Genomic DNA, 22162 nt, shown 5'->3' with positions numbered 1-22162 from the left:
GCCAGGCAGAGAAATAACTGGAGCAAGAGGCTGACTGGGTCAAGACACAGTCCTTGCTCACTTGAGGGCAGAGGCTTGAGTCTAGAAAGGCGAGCAGAAGTTTGTCTCCTGTCTCACAAACTTCAGTAGCTCCCTGTTGAGGCCACGTGGTCACCACTGGCAGTCTAAGCTTCGGATATTTGTTGGGGTCCTACTGTGTGCATGGACCCGAGGGTCAAGACTGTATGTGTGGGCCCTGGTGGATAAGCCTCTTCTGGTGGCTGGAGTCAAACATGCCTGATTTTTAGACAGAAGTTGGCCCCACCCTTGTTTTTACCCCAAGATGTCCTTGCAGGTAAACTGGCAGGGTGCCAGGGTCATTAGACGGCCTCACGGCCAGGCAGACAGTGTACTCTGGTTAATGGAATAGTAGAATGTTTCTTCTGGCTCATCTCAAGACCCTGTCCAGGCTGACCAGGGAACATGTACAGCCCTGTTACCTTGTGTTTGAGTACTTTCTTGTACCTGAAGCTCATGGTGCCTTATAGCTTGTTACCACCTTGAAGTGGATCCTGCTAATATGCCCTGTATAAAGGACCACTGAAGCTCTTAAGGAGAAGCAAGAATGCCCAGAGTCACTCAGCTGACAGGACAACTGATGGTCCATTAGAATGGACTTCATATCCAGACCTGTAGTTTCTCCTAACCTGGGAGTTCTGAGGGTGGAATGTATCATGTGCGCAATAAATGTGCCTGGATGACTAGGGCAGTGAGCAATGCACATTCCCTCTCAACCTCCCATCCCAGGAATTGGGTAGCCATTAAACAAACTCAACAACTCAGGGCTTCCAGGCAGAGGAGGGCTCTCTGGACACTGAGGAGGGTTCACTTCTCTTCCACTAGGCTATCTGCTTCTGGAGGATGGTTGCCCATGGAGGTACTGTGGGTGGGGATGCTTTTTGATCAAGCTCCTAGACATGTGAAGAGCTGTTTGAATGCATGCTTGCAACAGCTGAAGCAGGGACCTGCCTCCTAACTTCTGTGGTAGGGGGCACAGCTTCAGTTCAGAAAGCTGTGAGCTGTGCTTCTGGCACTCAGTTAGGGAGACAGTGATTGCTATGACTCCAGTATTTGTTGGGCACATATATTCATGCTGAGGACACATAGGTGCTAGGATTTTTTAAGATCATCAAGTTGGGTCTTGTGTCTTGTATTTTTCTTTTTTTTCTTATATTTATTTATTATGTATACACCATTCCTTCTATGTATGTCTGCAGGCCAGAAGAGGGCACCAGACCCCATTACAGTTGGTTGTGAGCCACCATATGGTTGCTGAGAATTGAACTCAGGATCTTTGGAAGAACAGTCAGTGCTCTTAATCTCTGACCCATCTCTCCAGCCCCTTGTATTTTTCTTATTACATTTTATTTGTTGTGTGTGTATGCGCGCGCACATGCATGCATATGTGTGGAAGCTAGAGGATAACCAGTGAGAGACGGGTCTCTTCCACTATGGGGTTCTAAGAAGGCATGACAGCAAGCACTTTCACTCACTGAGCCATCTCAAAGGCTGGGTTATTTAAATTCCAGTGACAGTTTTCTTTGCTCCTTGCTGCTCCCTAGACCCCTTACACTCATGGCCCTGTGTGGTTTATGGAAGGCCTTAGTTTTTTGAAATCTCTGCATGAAATCTTGGTGTGGACTCATATCTTTGTGTCTGGCCTCCCTGGCAGAGCTGTTCCTGGAAGCACTGAATTGGCCAGCAGCCAGCCTAGCACCTCAGAACACATGGAACAGGGTTAGTAGACCCTGTCTGGGTAGGCTGTTGTATCCAAGCTTGGTGGTGGAAACCAAGGGCTGGCCAGCAGTGGGTTGTGTAGGGACCTGGAATTAGCTGGAGAAGGTTCATGTTGGTCAGTTTCTTTCAGGCATTGTGACCTCAGTGTGGCTCTGGGCTGTAGACTTCAACTGTGGGTACATTCTGAATGAGGCCCGAACATTATGCTATTGTGAATATTAAAAGAATCTTTCTCTTCAAGTCCTCTGTTCCATATCTAGGCCATAGGAGCTTCCAGTAAATTCTTCTGCTTCTGTATGATATGGTGGGAGGTAGTACAGTTAGGACTGTATTTGCTCAGGGGCATGTGGCTTGTTCTGGCCTTGTCAAGCAAAAATACTTCATAGCTAGGGTGTGGGATTCCTTCTCTCAAAGGTCTTGGCTACTGCACAGTGAGAGAGATCCTCCTTACCACCCTAGTGGATATGGATTTGTTTTTGAACCCTTGAGCTTTGGAGGGTGGGTCTGTAGTTCTTCATCCCTTCCCACCCCTAGGGCTTTACTATACAATTCTGACTGTCCTGGAACTCACAGAAATCTGCCTGCTTCTCTGCCTCCAGAATGCTGGGATTAAAGGCCTGTGTCAAAACACCAGATACCACCTATTTTTTGAGACAAGGTTTCTCATTTAACCTGGAGCTTGCTGAATAGGCTAGGTTGGCTGGCCAGCAAGCTCATGGGATCTTATCTCTCTCTTTCAGCTTTGGGATTACAAGCATGTGCCACCATAACTGGCTTATTACATGCATGCTAGGGATCCAAATTTAGGCCCTCATGCTTGCAAGCAAACACTTTAATCATTAACAGGTCTTCTTAGCCCAAGCATCTTAATTTTTCTGCCATTGTTTTGATAAACTATCTGAAGAAAAAAACAACTTAAGGAGAAAAAGTTTAATCTGACTTACTATTCATGACTTCCCCATCTTGAGCAGCTAGTCACATCCTAGCCATGGTTAAGAAGTAGAAAGCAGCATGGTGGCACACACCTAAACCAGAGGCAGGCTGATTTCTGTGAGTTCAAGGTCAACATAGAGACTACTAGGCTATTCAGTGCTGCTTAGTGAGACCCTGTCTCAACAAACACACACACAGAGCACAGCAGAGAGCAGTGCATGTATGTTCATTTCCCCTTCTACTCTATACAGTCCAGGCTCCCCTGTCTGGGAAAGCCTCATCCACAGTTAAAGATGGGTGTTCCTAAATGAGTTGCTCGGAGGCCTACCTCTCAAGTGATTCTATGTGTGAGTGCCCTGCATGTGTGTGTACCTGTGTGCCTGAAAAGGACATCAGATCCCAGTGTTCTTAACCACTGAGCTATCTCTCCAGCCCTCAACAGTAAACACTAGCCATCACTCTAGAGTCTCACTTTTTACTCTAGGCTGGCCTACACTGCAGTCCTTCTGCAGTCTCCTGAATGCTGGGATTATAAGTATGAATCACTGCACCTGACTAGTAGAGATTGAACCCAGGGCCTAAAACTGCTAGGGAATCTCTCTACCACTGAAATGCATCTCTAGCCCTTTTTTAGTTTTTTGTTTGTTTTTGAGACAGGGTCTCACTACGTAGCCCTGGTTTTCCTGGAACTTACAATGTAGACCAGACTTTCCTTGAACTCACAGAGATTCACCTGCTTTATGCCTCCCAAGTGCTGGGATTAAAGGTGTGCACACTACACTCCACTCTTTTTTTTTACTTTTTATTTTGAAATGGTCTCACTCTAGCACAGGTTGGGCTTGAATTTGTGATCCTTCTGCCTTGATCTCCTGAATAGTTGAGATTACAGGCCTGTGCAACCTGATCCGGCTAAGCTTTGGACATTTTGTTACAGCAGCATAACATATACCCATCCTGACTGATAGACCTCTCCCTACCTCTGAATTTGATCCCCCTAGGCCTTATGGTCTACACAGGGGATAGGGAACTTGCTGAGGAATAGAACTTTACTGGGAACTTCTTTCTAGAACCTTAGACTTGTTCTTTTATTATGCTCGCTTTCTTACTAATTTGTTTCTGTTGTTTATTTTTTTAAAAAATGGTCTGGTGGGGTTGGAGAGATGTTTGCTGTTAAAGAATGAGGACCTGAATTCATGTTCAACATCCACTTAAAAGCCAGCTGTGGTCTCACACATGACTGTATCCCCAGCACTGAGGATTGATGAGACAGTGAATTGCTGGGCCTTGCTGGCTACTAGCATGGTGGAAAAACACAAGTTCCAGCTTCAGTGAGAGAGCTTGCCTCAAAGGGACAAGGTGGAGAGTGACAGAGGAGGACAGCAGATGTCTCCTGGCTTCCAGGTGCTCATGTGCACATACACCACACACGTCTCATAAACACATATGCACGCACACAAGACTAAACTGTCATGTAAACACCTATTTCAGAGGCCCCAAGATCCCAAAGGACAACAGGGGAGCTGCAGATATGGAGTATCTGCGTGGCCAGAAAGTGGACATGCATTCACAGAGCAGTGGAAGGAAAGAATGGTTTTCAGAGGAAGGGTGTGTTTGGGAAGAGGTCTCCAGATTATTGGACCTGGCCAGTAAAGATGGGCTAGGTGACAGACAGTAGGCTGAAGGGGGACTTTGGTCTTTGGTTCATGGTTGTGGAACATTAGTTCCCTGGGTTGAAGGCAAAGAGCGTATGCTGATGTAGAAGTTAAGGTAGCAGACTGGGCCCAGGCCACTGGAGAAGATCCCTGGGTGCATAGTGCCATAGGTGAATGTAGAATCCAAGAGCTGAGGGCCTGAGCAATGTCCTGGCTGGCACCATGGTGTGGGGTTGAATATAGGACAGTGAGGACCAGCTAACACCTATCAGCAAACCCCTATTTGAGAGGCTTATGCTGGAAGAGGGTCCACATTCCTTTCCTCCATCTCAGGAGACTTCAAAGACTACCTCACAATAAGGCTTTCTTGAGTGACAGGGCTGTGATTCACCCGTCAGATGCTTGTGGGGCTGTGGCCTACTGCACAGGGGTGGGATATGCTCTGTGGCCTGGTAGAGTTTCTGACAGGGTGGTGGGGATACCATGAAGTAGATAGTGAACAAGCTAGTTGAGAATAGTACAGAGCATATCAGAAGGGCAGAAACAGGAATAAAAATGAGAGCAGAGAGGGGCTCGGGAACATTCAACCTACAATGGTTGAAATTAGGGAGTCAGGGAAGGTATACTGACGTAGCAGCAGGTGAGCTGGAACTTCCAGCAAGAAGTAGTGATCAGGGAAGAGCAGTGCAGGGGACAGCAATGCAAAAGCTCTGAGCTGGGAGTTTGCTTTGCTAATTGCAGTTTGGGGAAGAGCTAGGAGATAGTGTGGCCAGAAGGAGAGAGCTGAGCCGTCTGGGGAGCTACAGGTTCCCTGAGGACTTGAGCAAGTTACATTCCATGATGCAGTTCATTAGAGGCTCTGGAGGCCATAGGCACAGAGGTTGGGCCCCCATTAACATCTGCAAGAAATATGTAGGGGATGTCCCTGGCCTCTCAGGCCCTGGCTATTCTCACTTGACACAGGTTGAGAGCCACAAGCAGGATACTGGGGGAAGGTGCAGGGAGCCCATGACTGATTCCCAGCCAGTTCCCATACTCCCACAACACCCTGGGATCACCATGTGACAATGCTGGCTGATGGGAAAGCCTGTGTGCTAGCACCCTGCTAAGAAGTCCTGAGCAGGTGGTAGCTGCATCAGGGGAGAATAGGTTAGACTCAGAGAGCAGAGACTAAGTGAGACAGATACAGGCCTCTCTCTCTATGTCTTAACCTATTAAACAGCTGGTACCTGAACAGTGTGCCCCTTGGGCCTACCACAGACTTGCCCTTTCATTTCAGAGGTAGAGAAACTGAGGCAAGAAAGTGGCCACAGGCTGCTTTGAAGATACAAGGGCAACACTGACCTCATCAGATAGAGCCTCCATGGGAACCTTTGCATCTCATAGACATAGACCTTTGTGGTCATTTTCTTCAGAGACCCAGAGAGGGCTAAGGTCTCCTAGGTCACTCAGCAAGTTCTTTGTTCACAATGGCCAGCCAGGGCCAGGTGTAGTTAGTTGTACATGTCTTTAATCCTGCAGGAACCAGTGTATCTCTGTTGTTTCGAGGTCGGAGTCTGCATAGTGAGTTCCAAGTCAGGGTTACATTGTATGACTCTGGAAAAAAAAGAAAAGCCAGCCTGCTGCTCAAGCTCTCCCAGGGAGCCCCGTGTACATGGGAGGCAGGAGGGGTCTTATTTCCTTCTTCTCCCCACCCCCTCCCCAGATCCCTTCTCTCCATCACTCGGTTTGTTTGGATAATGACTCACAGGAATGCAGCAAAAGCCTGAGTGTGGTATACTGGAAACCTCTCTAGGGGAAACAAGGCTGGGGGAGGGGTCTGAGAGGCCTAGGACAGGGAGCCCTGGGCCCAAAGGAGGCCCTCCTTCCCAATGGTGTTCTACAGCAGCTTATCTGGGTTCCAGCCCTTGTCCTTCCAGGCCTGTTTCCTCACTGCCACACAACCGCAGGGTAGGCATCCTTGTACCCTGATACACATTGGGCAACCAACAAGCACGTGTTGTGAACCAGACAGACCTTCCTTCCTCCTGGCCCAGTGCAGATGTAGCTTACTACCACACAGTAGGGCCTGCTGCTAGGCTCTGCTAGAGGTCAGGCTGGGATGTAGGAGGCCTGTCACCTATCCCCTCTCACAGAGCACATATGCAGCTGTCGTTCTCAGGTATGACCTTTGAAACCATGGGATGAAGAAAGAACTGCTGCTTCTGGCAGCAGAGCTTAGTATGCCTGGGGAAGGCCCATTAGCTGGAGAGCATCTAGGACTGGTGATGGAAGGGGCCATTGAGCAACACTGGGCAGCAGCAGCCATAGGGGAAACACTGGTTTCCCTGGAATTCACTGTCTCCCAGGCCACCCTTTCAAGGCCTACTGATGGTAGTCCTGCAAGTGTATATCCCCATGTGACCACACCCATGCTTTCTGTGGAAATGAAGTTTGGATTTTAGGTGCTCTCTCCTCACTCAAAAAGGCCATCTCGAGTAATAAAATGCAGATTGTGGCTGGAGATGCCATGTGTCTGCAGGTGGAGGACTGCCAGTGTCCAGTGTCTGGATGCTTAGATTTTTCATGGACTTCTAGCATGTTGCATATTTTATTGGAAACTGCCCAGTTACCAGGCCAAGCTGCAACTCCATGGTAGGTGCTGAGGACATCAGTGAGTGAGATAGTGTTCCTTAGGGTTTATATTTCAGCTAGAGAGAAGGTACCAGACAGTGTCAAGTGGTGAGTGTTTCAAAGAAAAAGCAGACCTGCTAGGAGTATACTCCAGGCGAAGGGAAGCCATCACAGAGGCCCTGAGGGTCTTACACTGGTGTGTGCAAGGCACAAGGAGGCTAGTGTATCTGGAGCAGGGGAAACTGGCAGACAATGGGAGGAGGAGAGGCCACTGTACATTCCAAGTTCAATATCTGTACTTGACAAGCATGGAGGAGGTGACAGTGGATCCCTACCATCCTGGCCTCCCCAGCTCTGGCAGTACCGCATATGCAGAGTGCATAACATATAGGGGATGGGGACCATGAAAGGTTCTGAATAAGCAGAAAGAGGGTATGACTTCTGTTAAGTAGGCTGTGTGGCTGCCATAAAGTCTGTAAAAGGGCACGGAGGTGAAGGAATGCCTCTACACTAATAGTAGGGGTGGAGAGTGGTATTCCTACGACTGAGTGAACTGTGGGGTAAAATCTCTCCTTGGATCAGGTATTGTGCATGCCTATCATCTTGGCTTTCAGGAAACTGAACATGGAGGAGAATCAGAAGGTCATAGTCCTTAGCTGCATAATAAGTGTGAGGCCAGTCCTGACTGCATGAGACTTTGAGGGGGGGGGTTCCCCCAAACTAACCAATGAACAAACAGAAAGAACCAAACCCCCTGTACTTGTAAACATCAAGCATAAGTAAAGCCTTGGGGACTATAGAAATGGTTACTATATAATGCTTGGTGGAAAAAGGAATTGAAAAGCATACATCAAAAATACTAATGCTGAAGTCAGGTGTGGTAGCACTCTTAGGAGTTTAAGGTCGGCTTGGTTTACACAGTGACCCAGGACAGTCAGGGCTATGTAGAGAGATGTGTCTCAAAAAACCCAAATACTCAAAACAAAACAAAAACCAAAAGCCAACAGCACTGTGCCCAGGTGTGGGTGGCACACGCCTTTAATCCTGGCACTTGGGAGGCAGAGGCAGGCTGATCTTTGCATTCCAGGCCAACCAAGGTCTCATAGTGAGATCTTAAACAAACAAAACATCAATAATGGATGTGAAAGGCCAGAGAAACGTCTAGAAAAACACGATAGGATGGTTTTGCTCATGACCTCACATCTACTATGGTAGACTGCTTAAGACCAGTGCAAGATCAAGCCATTTGATATTCTAGTATGGAAGGGAAAGAGAGGCTCATGAGCTCCCACCCCTAACTGAGGAGCTTCTGGAGGAAGGAGATTCGGTATGGTTCCACACCCATGAATATATGCTTAGCATACATTTGACTCTATTGGTTATTTTAAAAAAAAAGTTGAGCTGGAGAGATGGCTCAGAGGTTAAGAGCACTGCCTGCTCTGCCAAAGGTCCTGAGTTCAATTCCCTGCAACCACATGGTGACTCACAATAGAGGGGTCTGGTGCCCTCTTCTGGCCTGCAGGCATACACACAGACAGAATATTGTATACATAATAAATAAATATTTTTTTTTAAAAAGTTGGGAGGGAATAAGGAGATAGGGATGAATCTTGGCAGAATTAGGAAGAGAAATGAGGTGAATATGATTAAAACACATTTAAGAAATCCTCAAAAATTAATAAAAATACTTTTAAAAGACTAAAACAAAGGAATGAAGAAGGCTAAAATTAATGGGTTCAAGTGTATCTGACTTTGCACTGATAATGCTCTAATTTTATTTATGTATTTGTCACTGCATATACAAGATTTTAAGTAAATTCCATCGAAAGACAGAAAGAGAAAGAAAGGTCCAGAGCTGGCAAGTGTGTGGAGTGTGATGACCATGGGCTGGGGAGGGAGGGACCTGGACTAGCAGCAGCAGCATTCTGAAAGGAGGTGGTAGGAGTAGTTGAGCAGCTCAGGATGAAACAAGCCCCTCTTGACTTGTGCATTTTATTTGAAGTGTTGGAGATCAAACCCAGAATCTCATGCAGACTGCACACATGTTCTTTCCCTGTTATATCCCAGCCCTTAAAGAAGTGAGGTTTCTAACATGTGAACTATACCTCAGTTGAAGGCATTTTAGTAATGAAAATTTCTAATTCAAATTGAAGTTTGTAGAAGAAATGACTAGAAAGAGTTGACAGAAACTCATGGAGTGAGGGAAGCTTGGAACTTTTGTTTTCTTTCTACTTTTTTGTACTTCTTTCTTTAAAAAACAAAATTAAAAGTAGGTATTCCTTTAGAAAAGTAACTATTCTGTGGCTTCTCATCCAGTCCTGCTGTGTGAGGTCCTGGAGCAGCAGTGCTTGCTCTGGCCCAGTTCCGGCCTTCTGGAATCCACTCCTGCCCATGTGGCCCTGTTAGAGTCCCAAGGCCCTGGCTGCCATCAGTCCTCTCTGATAGTGCCCAGCTTCTGGCAGCTGCAGCTTTCTCTGCTTACATGGCTTCCTCCACAGGCCACTCACACCACAGTTGCTGCTTGCACCTTCCATTTCTGGGCAGCTCTGCCAGTAAGCAGACTCTTCCTTATTTGGAGGTAGAATCTCACCCTGGCTGCCACCTTTCTCAGCTTGAGCCCCTTTGAACCCCAGTTTCTGGCCTGATCAAAGGGCCTCCATTGGCCATTTGAAAAGATAGACACTGTAGCCCAGACCACATGTTGGTGGTCACTCAGCATTGGGACCAAGTAGTGGAGCTTTTGACTTGAAAGCACAGTTAAACAGGATTTCCAAAGTCAGTATTAAGACCATCACCACAAAACTGGAATTCAATATTGAGCTCAAATGGAAGACTGAGATCTCACAGAGCAGGAGGAAATGACGGTTGTCAGTAGTGACATTTATTGAGGTCTCATGCCATGGCAAACCCCATGGGGACTAATTTCTATTCATTCTTTACATGAAGAATTCCCTGCCATTTTTCCCATTTTAAAGGTAAAGAGACTGAGGTTTAGGAACACAATGAACTTCAGTTTCCACACTAACATATTTGGAAAATTATATTAACTTTTCATTACTATAACATGGTACTTGAGATGGGCTACTTTAGTAGAGGCTTGGTTTGGACTCACAGTTTTGGACTCATGGGAAGTATGGGTCCAAACAGCACTGTACAGGCCCTGGTGTATCATAGGATGGTGGCAGCATGTATATCTCTGGCTCTGGTCTTTCTTATCTCCCTAAAAGCTATCAGGACACAACCATGAGATTTTTTATTCCATTGATCTAATCAAACCTAACATTTCTCAAAGGCTCCACCTCCAAATGCCACAGTGGATTAAGTTTCTATTTCCTCATGGATTTGTCAGGTGTCTTAGTTACTGTGTAGAGACACCATGACCAAGATAACTTATAGAAGAGCTTACTAGGGGCTTTCTTGCAGTTTCAGAGGGTGAGTCCGTGACCATCGTGGTGGATAGCATGGCATCCAGCAGATAGGCATGGCACTGGGCCAGTAGCTGAGTGGTTCCATCTGATCTATAAGCATAAGGCTAATTTGGGAATGGTGTGGGTTTTTGAAACCTCAAAGCCCATCTCTAGTGACACACCTCTTTCAACAAGGCTACACATCCCAATCTTTCCAAATAGTTCTACTTACTGGGGATCAAACATTTAAATATATAAGCCTGTGGGGATCATGCTCCTTCAAAACATCACAACCGAAGACTTCAGGGGGTAAATTCCTTCATGAGTTGGGAGAAAATCAACTATATTCAAACCAAAGGCTCACCAACAAACAGCCTTAGAGTGAGAGACAGGCCTGGGAGAAACATGGCTGGCAGACTTGGTTATCAACCCTGCCCATTCTGCAAGTAAGGGTCTGGGATCTCTATTCTCACCTCTTCTCAGGAGCATCACCAGCATTTAGAAAGAGTGCCACCATATTTTTGGCCTTCATGGGACAGGCCATGCTTTATGTTCTGAGACTTTGGTGCCTTCGGTGAGTGGCTTAGCCTCCCAGTTACCTAGACCTATGTCTCTCTTTTGCTCTCCAAGCTGCAGCTTCAACATTGCTCTAGAGGACTCTGAGCATATGCCTCAAAAGATTGCTGTGAGGTCCTATGGAGGAATGTCTGGCAGAATGGGAAAATGGCTCTGCATATCACCCTTCCTTTAAAAAAAATGATCACACTTGTACCATGGCAGTCAGTTCTCTCATTCCACCTTGTGTATCCTGGGCTTAAGGCTTGGTAGCAGACACGTTTACTTGCTGAGCCATCTCACTGGCCTCAACTACCTTTCCTTTGAATTCAACGCAGGCGATTTTGGGAGGAAGCTAAGCTGGGCAGAAAACTGGAGCAACAGACATTCCAATAACTTCCTCCTCTTCCCAGATTTGTGGAAGATAGTCATACAGCTAACTATGAAAGTCCTCCTCAGGAACTCTCTCTGGCCTTCCAGGGACAAGTTCTTTTTATGGTACTGGGAACTGAACCCAGGGCTTTGAGCATACTAAACCAAGAGTCAGGTTTCTGTGTTTGTTGTTTGGTTGTTTCCAACACAGCCTTGCAGTATAATCTATACTGACCTAGAACTGGCAAGCCTCCTGCCTCTACCTTCTGAAGGCTGAGATGACAGGCCACATCAGGGTCAGTTTTGATTAGAACAGCCATATTTCCTTCCTAGGTGTAATCTTGATCTCTGCAGGTTCAGGTAGCTCTCCAGCCTAGTCCTAGACGCAGGCTCTGTGGGTATTCTTCCCTGTGCCCTTGTTGTCCCAGTCTCCCATAGTCCTCACTGCCCCGGAGCCAAGAGAAGTCCACGGGCAGCATTCCTATTGCCACATATCAAAGAAAGCTGGAGGGCCTGAGCTTTCTAGAGATACCCAAAAGTTAAGGAGCTCTGATCCTGGGAGTGGCAGTGTGAAGGCAGATGGTTCACACCTGTGTATATATAAGGTACACCCTTCCTTACATTAGAGGAGTTTGCATGTCCAGAATGTGTACATGTCATATTTATTTTATTTACTGACAGAGACTCACTTTATAGTCCAGACTGGCCTCAGGCTTGTAGCAGTCTTCCTGCCTTGGCCTCCTAAGTGCTGCAATTGCACTGGTATGCCACCACACCACGCTGCTGCTTTGTTTTGTTTTTATGTGCCATGTTTAGGTAGACTCCTGTACATATCTGTATATCCAAGTGTCTCCACCTCTGAACCTTCTTTCAGCTTGCTACTGTTTGACATGGCTGGCCCTCAGCCCTCTAACCCTCTGTGAGTTGAGTCTGACTATACCATTTCTTTAATCCTTTCTAAGTCTTCTCCCTACCAAAGAAAGAAAAATGTCTGTGACTGTTGTTAGGCCTCAGAAGGCATGGCCAGGACCTGGCCTACCATTCCAGACTTGGGCTTTCCTCAGTTTCCTGGGCCCTGAAGAAGAGGTAAAGGAAGGCATCACCATTGTTCTCATTCTTTGGCACCTGGGCTGAGTGGCATCCAGGTGAGGGGCAGTTATTGTGGCAGCCAAACCTAACTCAACCCAGGTGGTGTGTATACATGCTGGCTTCTGAGCAGCCATTTGTACATAGGTTTTGACAGCACCTCTCCAATATAGGCACTCAGCTTTTCTTCTGGAAGCCTCCAGATGTATTATTTAGATTATTATTAGATCAGAACCTGCAGGTGAGGCCTAGAGGAGAAGGAAGAAGCTCTTTGGGCTTTGGGGGAAAAATAGGAGTTTTGGACAGCTGGAAAGGAAGACTAGCAAAGTGAGGAAGGAAAGAGTGAGAGCCAATGAAAGGTAGAGGAAGAGAGAGCAGAGAGAGAAGGGCGGACAGAACCATGGCATAAGTGCCAGAGTGGCGGCCTCAAGGGTGGGCAGGGTCTCCTCTGTCTTACCTAAGCCGCAGGCCTCTTTTGAATTCTCTACACATCCTCAGGTCTGGGTTCCAAGCTAATCTACTGCCATAGCTCTGCTTCCCTATTTACCTGCACCAGGTATGGTTAACATGCTGGGGAGACAGCAGTGAGCATGGGAGTGGTGTAGGCATACGCTGCCAGCCTGTGTCTTACTGTCCACATTAGAACCCTCTAATATAGTAAAGGCATATGTGGCCTGGCGAGGCTATCCTCTGGGTCTAGCCATGGGTGACAGCCCAGATGGCCTCCTCCTTTACTTCTGGGCCTCTGTGGAGCCTTCTGGAAGTTCACTTAGGCCTATGATAAAAGAAAAGTTAAGCAGCTGCACCCTGGAAGCACTGCTGAGACCCTAAATGGAAACATTAGCTTAGATTACTCAGGAAATGACTCAGGGGTTCAGAAGTGATGCTTTAGATGCTAGAGTTCTTCAGGGTTAGACTGAAAGTCTGTGTTTTAGGATCTGCCCCGTATGAGCCTAGATTGACACTGGCTGCCCCTCGTGACATCAACAAGCTAGTGAGGAAGGTTGGATAGGCTGGCAGATGGTAGAGAACCACAGGAAGATCAGAGTCGGCTGAGAGGGAAGGCTGCTGAAGAGAGCCTGCTCTAGGGTGATACCTGCTTTTTTTACTTACCTCAGAGATCCCAGCCCAGGGCAGAGGCAGAGATGCATTTATGTCCCTAAGTAGAAGCAGTGGTCATCTGGGCATCCTTCTGCTTGCTTTTGCCAGCACCAACCCTAGGTACCCAGCTGTTTTTTTGATCCTCAGTCTCAGCCTGTGGCATCTGGGGAGGAAGGTAGGCTGGGAACTACATGAACTGTTTGAAAATGTCTCACAAACTAGGAATTGGGATGCCCACATTCCCAGTGGCATCACCACCAGTTGAGATTCAAAGTTCTTTGCTTTCAAAGAGAAACATGTTCTCTGTGTTCTCCTCCCCTAGGGAGTGCTAGCAGCAGAGGGTTCTAATGTGGACAGTAAGGCACAGGCTGGCAGCGTATGCCTACACCACTCCCATACTCACTGCTGTCTCCTCAGCATGTTAACCATACCTGGCACAGGTAAATAGTGAAGCAGAGCTATGGCAGTAGATTAGCTTGGTTGGTTTGAGAATACATTAGACCCACAAGGAGGGACGTCTGACAGCTGCCCTGGGTTGATACACTCATAAAATGATATTGAGGCTCAGCGGTGGGAAGGTAACAGGTTATCCATGTTGGACCCAGGCAGAAGATTATTCATTCATAGGACAGTCAATGACTACACAGAGAGCAGATCCTTGAACACAGTAGGTCCTCAGCACTTAGCTGCCAAACCTTAGCCACCTGGAAGTTACAAGGGCATCATTTGGACGTTACTGACGCAGTCCCTGAAATGGAGAGGCTATACAGAGATTGGAAATTGCTACCCCTTCTCAAAATATATGCAGAATACATGTAAAACTCCAGAGAAACAAACAGTAAAACATCAGGCTGACTTCTGAGCCCAGTCTTGCAGACTTTTAGCCTGCAGCTATCATCCCAGGGCTGTTTTGCACTTGACTTCTGAATCTTATGACAGCTACTTATCTTGGTTGTGTGGGTGTTCTCTTCTTGTGTCTGCGTAAGTGTCCCTTGGCTAACCTTATCCCTGGTGGTCTTGTCCTTTGTGCCACGTCCCTGTACCCCACTGTCCCAGACTTCTCTGTGCTCCTGCTTAAGTTCTCAGCCTTTCCACTGCTTTCTAGCTTCCCTTTCAGTGTGCAATAAAGCAGCGGTTCAGATAGCTATAGGCAACTGTGAGGCTGGCTGGTCAGGAGCTACCAGGAGGTTGCCAGCTCAGCAGGGTCTGCCACTCTGCTGTCCCTAGCCAGGACTCACTTAGTGGGAGGTGGAGTCTAAGGCAGGGGACACAGGAAACTCTCCTGCTGTGCAGCCTTACACTTGGCCACCCCTTGCATGAAAGTGATTTGTGCTGCAGGCCAGTGCTGCCTGCTACCACACAGAACCCTGTCAGCAGAATCTTAGGGAACAAGCCAGAGGGTGGACTCATGAAATTTTATTTTATTTTTGGTTTAGTTTCCCTCACCTCCACCCCCAACAGAGTTTCTCTGTATAGCCTTGGCTATCTTGGAATTCATTCTGTAGACCAGACTGTCCTCAAACTCACAAGATCCTCCTGCCTCTGCTTCCCAAGTGCTGGGATTAAAGATGTGTGCCACCACTGCCTGGCCCTCATGTAGTTTTAAATATGAGTCTTGACTGTCACTTTATAAATACACACTGAGTTGTGAATACCACATGCCAGATACTGCACCGGGCAGAAGTGAATACAGCCTCTCTTGACCTTTCTAGTTGGGAACTCCACTGAGTAAAGAGAGGCCTAGACCAAATAAGCACTCCTCTTTTCTTGGGGACAACTCACCAACCACTACCTCATTCCTTTAGATCTTAAGGGATTCTGAAGAGTACTTCTGGCTAGGTGAGTTATGTAGCCTGACTGAACTCCAAGTTTCTGCATACACACAGACACACACACAGACACACACACACACACACACACGCACGCACGCACGCACACACACACACACACACACACACACCCCGCCTCCAGTCTAAGTGGTTATAAGTTCCTAGAGAAGCCCTGGGCTGAATCAAGGTCACAGATGGAGGGCCTGGTATAGCCTCACTCACTCACCATCATTCATCACTAAATACTTACTGAATGTCTATCAGGCACCAACCAGGAAAGCCACCTATGAAACAAACAGGAAAATTACATGCCACTTAGAAGTGGGAAAGTGTTCCAGGCAGAGGGACCAGCATGTACAGTAAGAAGGGGCATCACAAAGAGGCCAGAGGGTAGGATATGACATCAGGAAATTCATAAGGGCCTGTGTGAAGGTACCATCAGCCACTGGGAACACTGAAGAATCAGGCTAGCAGGGAGGGGGATTGGAGAGGTGACTCAGCCAGAGGACCTGGATTTGGTTTCTAGCACACACTTGGTGGTTTGAAACCTTCTGTAACTCCAGTTCCAAAGGAAATCCAACACCCTCTTCTTATCTGCACCAGGCATATTCATGGTACACAGACATATATGCAGGCAAAACACCCATATGCATAAAATAAAATTTAAATTTCTTATTTTATGTGTATGAGGTTTTTGCCTGTGTGTATGTATGTGTGCCACATGAATGTCTGGCACTTGAAAGAGACCAGAAGAGGGTGTCTGACCCTTGGAACTGGAGTTAGAGATGGTGATGGGCCTCCATATGGGTGCTGGGAATTGAACACCCTCAGCCCCACTGAAGAGCAGTCAGTACATTTAACTTCTGGGTCATCTCTCCTGTCTCTTCCTCCCTTAAATTGTTTTTAATTACGAAAATAAAATTTAAGAGGCAGGGAAGAAAGTGAGCCTCAGCCCATATTACCATCTCTGTGCACATCTTGCAGGCTTGGCTTTGCAAGTGATTGCATAGAGGAGGTAGGTAAGTCAGGAAGTGCTGTTGGTGGTTCCCAGCATGGATCTGTGGTATCACCACACTTGATGGTACCCACAGTAAGCCTTATGGTTCATAACTCCTTAGGACTTAGTGGCACAGGTTCGCAGGCCAGGTCATTGAAGACCAGCCCTAAATATCCATTAGTGCATTTCAAAGCTGGAGAGATTGGACCTTATCCTTCAAATTTCATCCTTGGCAAAGCTCTGCTCTTCAGGTGTCTAAGGAGGTCCCTTATTGCATAGTAGGGCCAGAGGAAACTCAGAAATACCAAGCATGGCTGCAAATGCTGATTCCCAGTAAAGAGAACAACCTGTACAGGGCTCTGGACAGTCACTTGATAAGGAAATCTGGTTTGTTGTTTCTTTTTGTCTGAGAGAGGGTCTCAAGTATTGCAGCCTGGCCTCAAACTTGCAATATAGCAGATGGCCTTGAATTCCTGCCTTTATCCCCCAAGTGCTGGGATTCCAAGTCAGTCCCTTTATGCCCAACTTGGAATCTGGGTTTTTTTTTTGTTGTTGTTTGGGTTTTTTTTTTGTTTGTTTTTTGTTTTTCGAGACAGGATTTCTCTGTGGTTTTGGAGCCTGTTCTGGAACTAGCTCTTGTAGACCAGGCTGGTCTCAAACTCACAGAGATCCTCCTGCCTCTGCCTCCCAAGTGCTGGGATTAATGTGGTGCGCCATCTGTTTTAAAACATCTTCCCATTCCAATGGCAGGCTTGCGGTGACTTTCAGGACAAGGACCAGGAGGCACAACAATGGTGTCATACACTCCTTCCTAGGCTTTACCAGGTTGTAGGGAGAGCTGGGGAGAAACAGCATCACCTCCCACTAGCTTAATTGGCATACCACCATGAGCAGGGTGGGGTGAGAAGGGGAATGGAGACTTCAGTAGGTGCAGGGTAGTCTTTAGACTACTGACCCCAAGTGCAGAAAAGGTAGCTCCTTTCCATAGAGCAGGATAGGTGCCTCCTGAGGAGGAAGAGAAGGTGTGGGGGAGTGGGACCCGGATAATCTTGGCTTGGAAAACCTGGATGGGTACCTGAATAGATGTACAGATGCATAAATGAATGGATGGATAGATAGGAGTGGATGAGTGGATGGCTGCCTGGGCAGGGAGTGGCTTGGAAAAGGTCTCATCTTATTTTCTGGCTATCTTCAAGCACTACCTCCCTCGCCTCTTGCTCCCAGGATACTTTAGGCTCAACCAGTGTCGCCACCTCCCCCCCCCAAACCCTAAATCTCTAGGTCTGTGGGGTCGGTAAGTGCCAGGATTTCCGAGATGCATCTCTAGCACAATGAAGGAAAGCTCGTCATGAAGGTCCCCCTCTACCTACCTCTCTACACCTACACACACACACACACACACACACACACGCATCGTTTTGTGCCCCAACCCCAGCACTAGTTGTTCGCACCTTAAACAGCTATTCTGCCACTGTGGATCCTCTAAGGCCAGCTTCTGCCTGTCAAGCTTCAGACCCTACGCGATCACAGGCAGCCTAAGATCCTTGCGTGTGGCCAGAGCACGCACAGGCGCAATGTCCGTACTTTTTCAGTCTCGTGGCCCTACACAGCAGCCAGCCCTGTCGCAAACAAGTCCACACGAATACACAACGCCCTCGGAACACAGCCCACGCAGGCAGCCCCGCCCACGCAGTCACACTACCACCTATAAACAATCGCACACAAACACCACCCCCACGCAACCACTGCATCACTCAGTCCCTCTGAGACCTACCGGCATGTTCAGAGGCTGGTTTCTAGTTAATCCCACCCGCCCCCCATCCCCAGCCCGTGACATTCACACGTAGGGCAGAACAGAAATTTATAGCCACACTGATACATGGTCCTGAACGCACAGCCAAGGGCTCACCCGTGGGCTCGTAAGTCACTGGAAAAAATATTAAAGCGTTCCCTCCCTTCTAGCTTTGGTACGCACGCGCGCGCGCACAGCACCCCCCTTCCTTCCCCACCCCCACCCCGTCTTTAGGCGCCTAGGAACCTCGCAGCCGTGACCTGGCCTTAGCGGTGAGAGCCGCGGGAGCGTCTCCGCTGCACCCCCTCCTCCCGCTCGCACCCAGTTTACCATTCCTCTTCCCTGCCCCCTCCTCCTCCTCCCCTCCTCCGCGTCTGGGGCGCGGGCTGCGCGCAGCCAAGCCCCCTTGTCGCGTGCCCCTCCCCGCGCGCGCCCTTCGCCCGCATCGTGCTAGCCCAGTGGATGTGGCCACAAGGCCGTCTCTAATTACCTCCTGTCCCCCAGCGGCCGGTGAATAATGGCTACTGAGGGCACTCGCAGGCGCTGCTGAGCAGGAAGCGAGGGACTAGAGAGGCGCGGCGCGCACGGGAGCGCGAAAGAGAGGAGCGAGCCCAGCGCCGCCGCTTGCGGCGCGCAGAGAAAGGAATCGTGTGAGCGCTCACATTTTTTTCTCCCAAGGATCTCATCTGGCGGTCGGGTACTGGAAGAGGCGAGGGGGAGAGCGCACCATAGCAGAGAGACGGCAAGAGAAAAGGGAGACTACGAGACGCGCCGCGTCGGCGCCCCGAGACCCAGGAGGAGCCCGCAGGTATTGTTGGCGGTGGAGCTTTGTGTCTTAGGCGGGCTGCTCCGGGCGAGGGCTCCCAGAATCCCGGCTGGCCACCGCGCTCTGACCTGCAGCGAAGCGGGGCTGCTGATGGGGGTCGCCGCGGGCACCCCTCCCACCGCGCCGCGATCCTTGTTGGAGTTGCGGGTTTGCGTGTTTGAAGGGTTTCTATGTGGGCGGAGGGGATCAGTCTAGGAGAAGGAATTTCTTTTCTTTTCTTTCTTTCTTTTTTTTTTTAATGGCCGCAGCAGTTAGGTTGTGATGGGGATTCTCCCCTCCCTTTTGCTCCACAATGCCTTGGTGAGCGGTCTCGGCAACCGAGCTACCCGTGGAAGAATTGGGGCTGAGATGTCGCGGCGGGTGGCCGCAGATGGGAATGCTGGAGAAGGAAGGAGTTCATCTCAAGTTCGCAATCTGTGTCCGGAAGCTGGTCTGGCCTGGGAGGGCGTTTCGAGCACCGGTCCTACTGTGAGCAACCAGTGAGAAACTTCCCGAGAGTGCTGTCTCCCGGGGGACAGTTCCTTGGCGCCTCTTGGCACTACTGCCGCCCCGTCCTCTCAGCCTAGGAACGTTTAAGGTTGCCACCCCCCTTCCCGACAGCTTCCGGATCTGGTGGACTGAGCGGCTTCAAACACTTCCCCTAGATATCCCTCCTCATTCCCTGTCGAGTGCCCTCTGTCCTGCACCCCCCTGCCGAAACAGCCGAGTGGCCAACCTGACAATAAAATCTCATGCCTTTGCAGTGAGGGGCAGGGGTCATGACTCAGCCTCTCCTATGACTGCTGACCCTGGGTCCTAAGCAAGGGAAGGGACTCCCCCTTTCTTCCTTGTTTGGGTTAGAGAGGTTACCACTGGGTGGTGTAGAGAGGAAACAAGTAGGGGTGCCCAGCAGGGTGAGTTGGGGTGCACTGGCTGGGTTGTGGAGTCTGCCTGCTCAGGCTTAACGATTGGCTGAAGCCTTTGGGCACGTAGAAGGACCGCTCCAACCTCAGCCTCCTCCCCTCCTGTACAATGCAGGCTGAGAGGTGATCCCGGAGGTGATGTGCTTATGTGACGAAGTGCTTGGCTTCCTGAAACCCACAGCAGACATCCCTGCTCTGGTGACCCAGAGATCTTATACCTGTACCTCTCCCTGGGATGGAATGGGGTGAAGGGCTGCTGAATGGGGAGGGGAGTGATAAGAACAGTTAGCCTCATGGGAAAGGAGGTCTATCCTGAAGAATTCCTGGGGACTGCAGTCCAGAAAGGGGAGGGCTCACCTCCAAGGGAGAACCTCTGGGTCAGGCCTTGGCACTCTAAGCTGTCAGATCTTTTCACTTTGGATTTGGGGAGAGATGTGGGCCTAGCTGGGCATTATGAATCCCAGCTTTGATAGATTCCTAGTTGAGCAAGCTCAGGGGTAAGGGGGCTGAGGTCCAGATACCACAGGCTGGCTGTTCTCTTCTCTACCTAAAGACAGGGGTCTTGGGGGAGCACAGAGGAACATTTGGGGTTAGGGGACCGAACTGTCTTTAGATTGCTCTGTAGTTGGGTCCAGGAACCCAAAGAGTTAACCTTTCCTCTAGAAATTTGTCTGTCCCTAAACAACAGAGAAACGTTGTTAGCCCCTCCATGCTAGTAGCATAACATTGCCTGGCTGGAACTGCAGCTCCAGACCCCGCATTCCCTGTACACGGCAGCTGCAGTCTGCCATTGACTGGGCAGGAGGCATGCTGGTTCCTCATTTAGGGACCGAATAGGAGACCTAAGGCAGAGCCTGGGGAAGGTCAGACAACCAAGCTGTGGCCTTGTGTATCAAGGGAAAGAGGTTACAAGCCTGGGTCATGGAAACTGGGAGGGATGTCATTATGGGGGCTGGGTTTAGGAAGAAAACCTCCCTGACCCTCCGCCTTACCTACACCCACTCCTTCACCCTGACAGCTGAAGGCCTAGGTCTTCTAGAGTGACTTTCTGACCCCCAGATGAGACAGGCTGGAGATGAGGGCTCTGGGAAACAGGGTTCATTTTACCAGGTTTGTTACCTACTCCTCAACCCCAGTGCACAAGCACTTCGGAGAGTTGTGTGTGATGAGGGAGGGCTGGGAATACAGCACTGGGGGAGGGGGTTGGCTGTCTACCCTGTCCTGGACATGACCTCCATTTCCTGTAGGCAAAAGCTATTCTCATAGAACCTCAGAGCCAGGCACACTGCAGACAATAATGTTTGGTATTTGGCTAGACAAACACAGGAGTGAATGATTAATGAGTGAATCAGTGAGTGAAAGGGGATTGGAAGCAGCAGGTCGTTTTTTGAAGGTATTTTTTTTGACATATATGTTATAACACAGTTTGCAAAATACCCTGAAAAATAGAGAAAAACAAACAGATTACTGAGTGTCTTAATGGGCTCTGACAGTGCTCACATGTTGGTAGGATTCTTCCCACATGTTGGCTTTGGTGGTTGCTGATTTTAAAGGCTTTGTTGAGCTGTCCATATTTAGATGTATATCCTCCTTTTTTGGGCTGATAACGCCAGCCTTTTCCTGCTTTGTAACCAGTTCTTCATAAATACCAATGTTAACATCTTCAGGCTTTTCCAGTCAAGTGGATTTGCTGTAATTTGCTTAATACTGCCCTTTGTTCCATGTGCTGCAACAAAATGATGTAGTTGGGTCTATTTTGTGTAGAGAGCCTTTTCTGATGTTTAAGGTGATTTCCTCAAAATGCCACTGCTGCTGTTGCCATCACCGTGAAAGACTCCGGCATGCCTGCAGTGGAAAAAACAGGCTTCCCTAGCTTTCCTCGGCTAAGTAGGACACTGTTCTTCCTTCCCTACTATCTAGAAACTTCTAGTGCTGAAAAGAACCTTGGCAATGAGTCACTGGTCTGACCTCCCTGTTTTGACAGAAGAGAAAACCAGAGCCCAGAGGGGAAGTGAGTCCCAAGGTCACACATCAAGAACCTGCTACTGGTCTGGTACTTGGGTTATTGCATCGGGGAAGAATCCTAAGCTGAGCTTGCCCATTTTATAGATGAGAGAACAGGTGAGGAGAACCATTCAGCCTGTCCCTGCTTTCTCTAGCTGGATCAGTAGCAAATAGGCTCCTAACCACTTTTGTATCATGTATACTGCTGTGCTCATGGATCCAGGGCTACTACCCAAGTTACCAGCCTGAGGTCGGCTGGCCACAGGCTCCCTGCTAACCCTCCCCACAGCTCTTATTCCCCTTTACCATCTCATTTT

The 22162-nt window shown here is 48.7% G+C and overlaps 1 protein-coding gene across 10 annotated transcripts in view; it reads left to right on the top strand.

Annotated features, from left to right (window-relative positions):
• Rai1 (retinoic acid induced 1) overlaps positions 1 to 22162 on the top strand; it is a 99269-nt gene that overhangs the window by 16058 nt on the left and 61049 nt on the right. For 5 of the 10 annotated variants that reach the window (XM_005349955.3, XM_013347191.2, XM_026780848.1 and 2 more), the window contains one exon: positions 18792 to 18921. The exons of 3 other annotated variants lie outside the window; for them this stretch is intronic. The gene's annotated coding sequence lies outside the window, so the exon portion shown is untranslated. Of the gene's footprint in view, positions 1 to 18361; positions 18386 to 18791; positions 18922 to 19187; positions 19408 to 22162 lie in introns of those variants that run through there. 2 more of the 10 variants (XM_026780839.1, XM_013347192.2) reach the window with 2 other exon arrangements.

Source organism: Microtus ochrogaster, chromosome 7 (genome assembly GCF_000317375.1).
Source record: "Microtus ochrogaster isolate Prairie Vole_2 chromosome 7, MicOch1.0, whole genome shotgun sequence".
NCBI classification, from domain to species: Eukaryota; Metazoa; Chordata; class Mammalia; order Rodentia; family Cricetidae; genus Microtus; species Microtus ochrogaster.
Note: the sequence above shows the minus strand (reverse complement) of the source record. Positions and strands in the feature narration are given on the sequence as shown.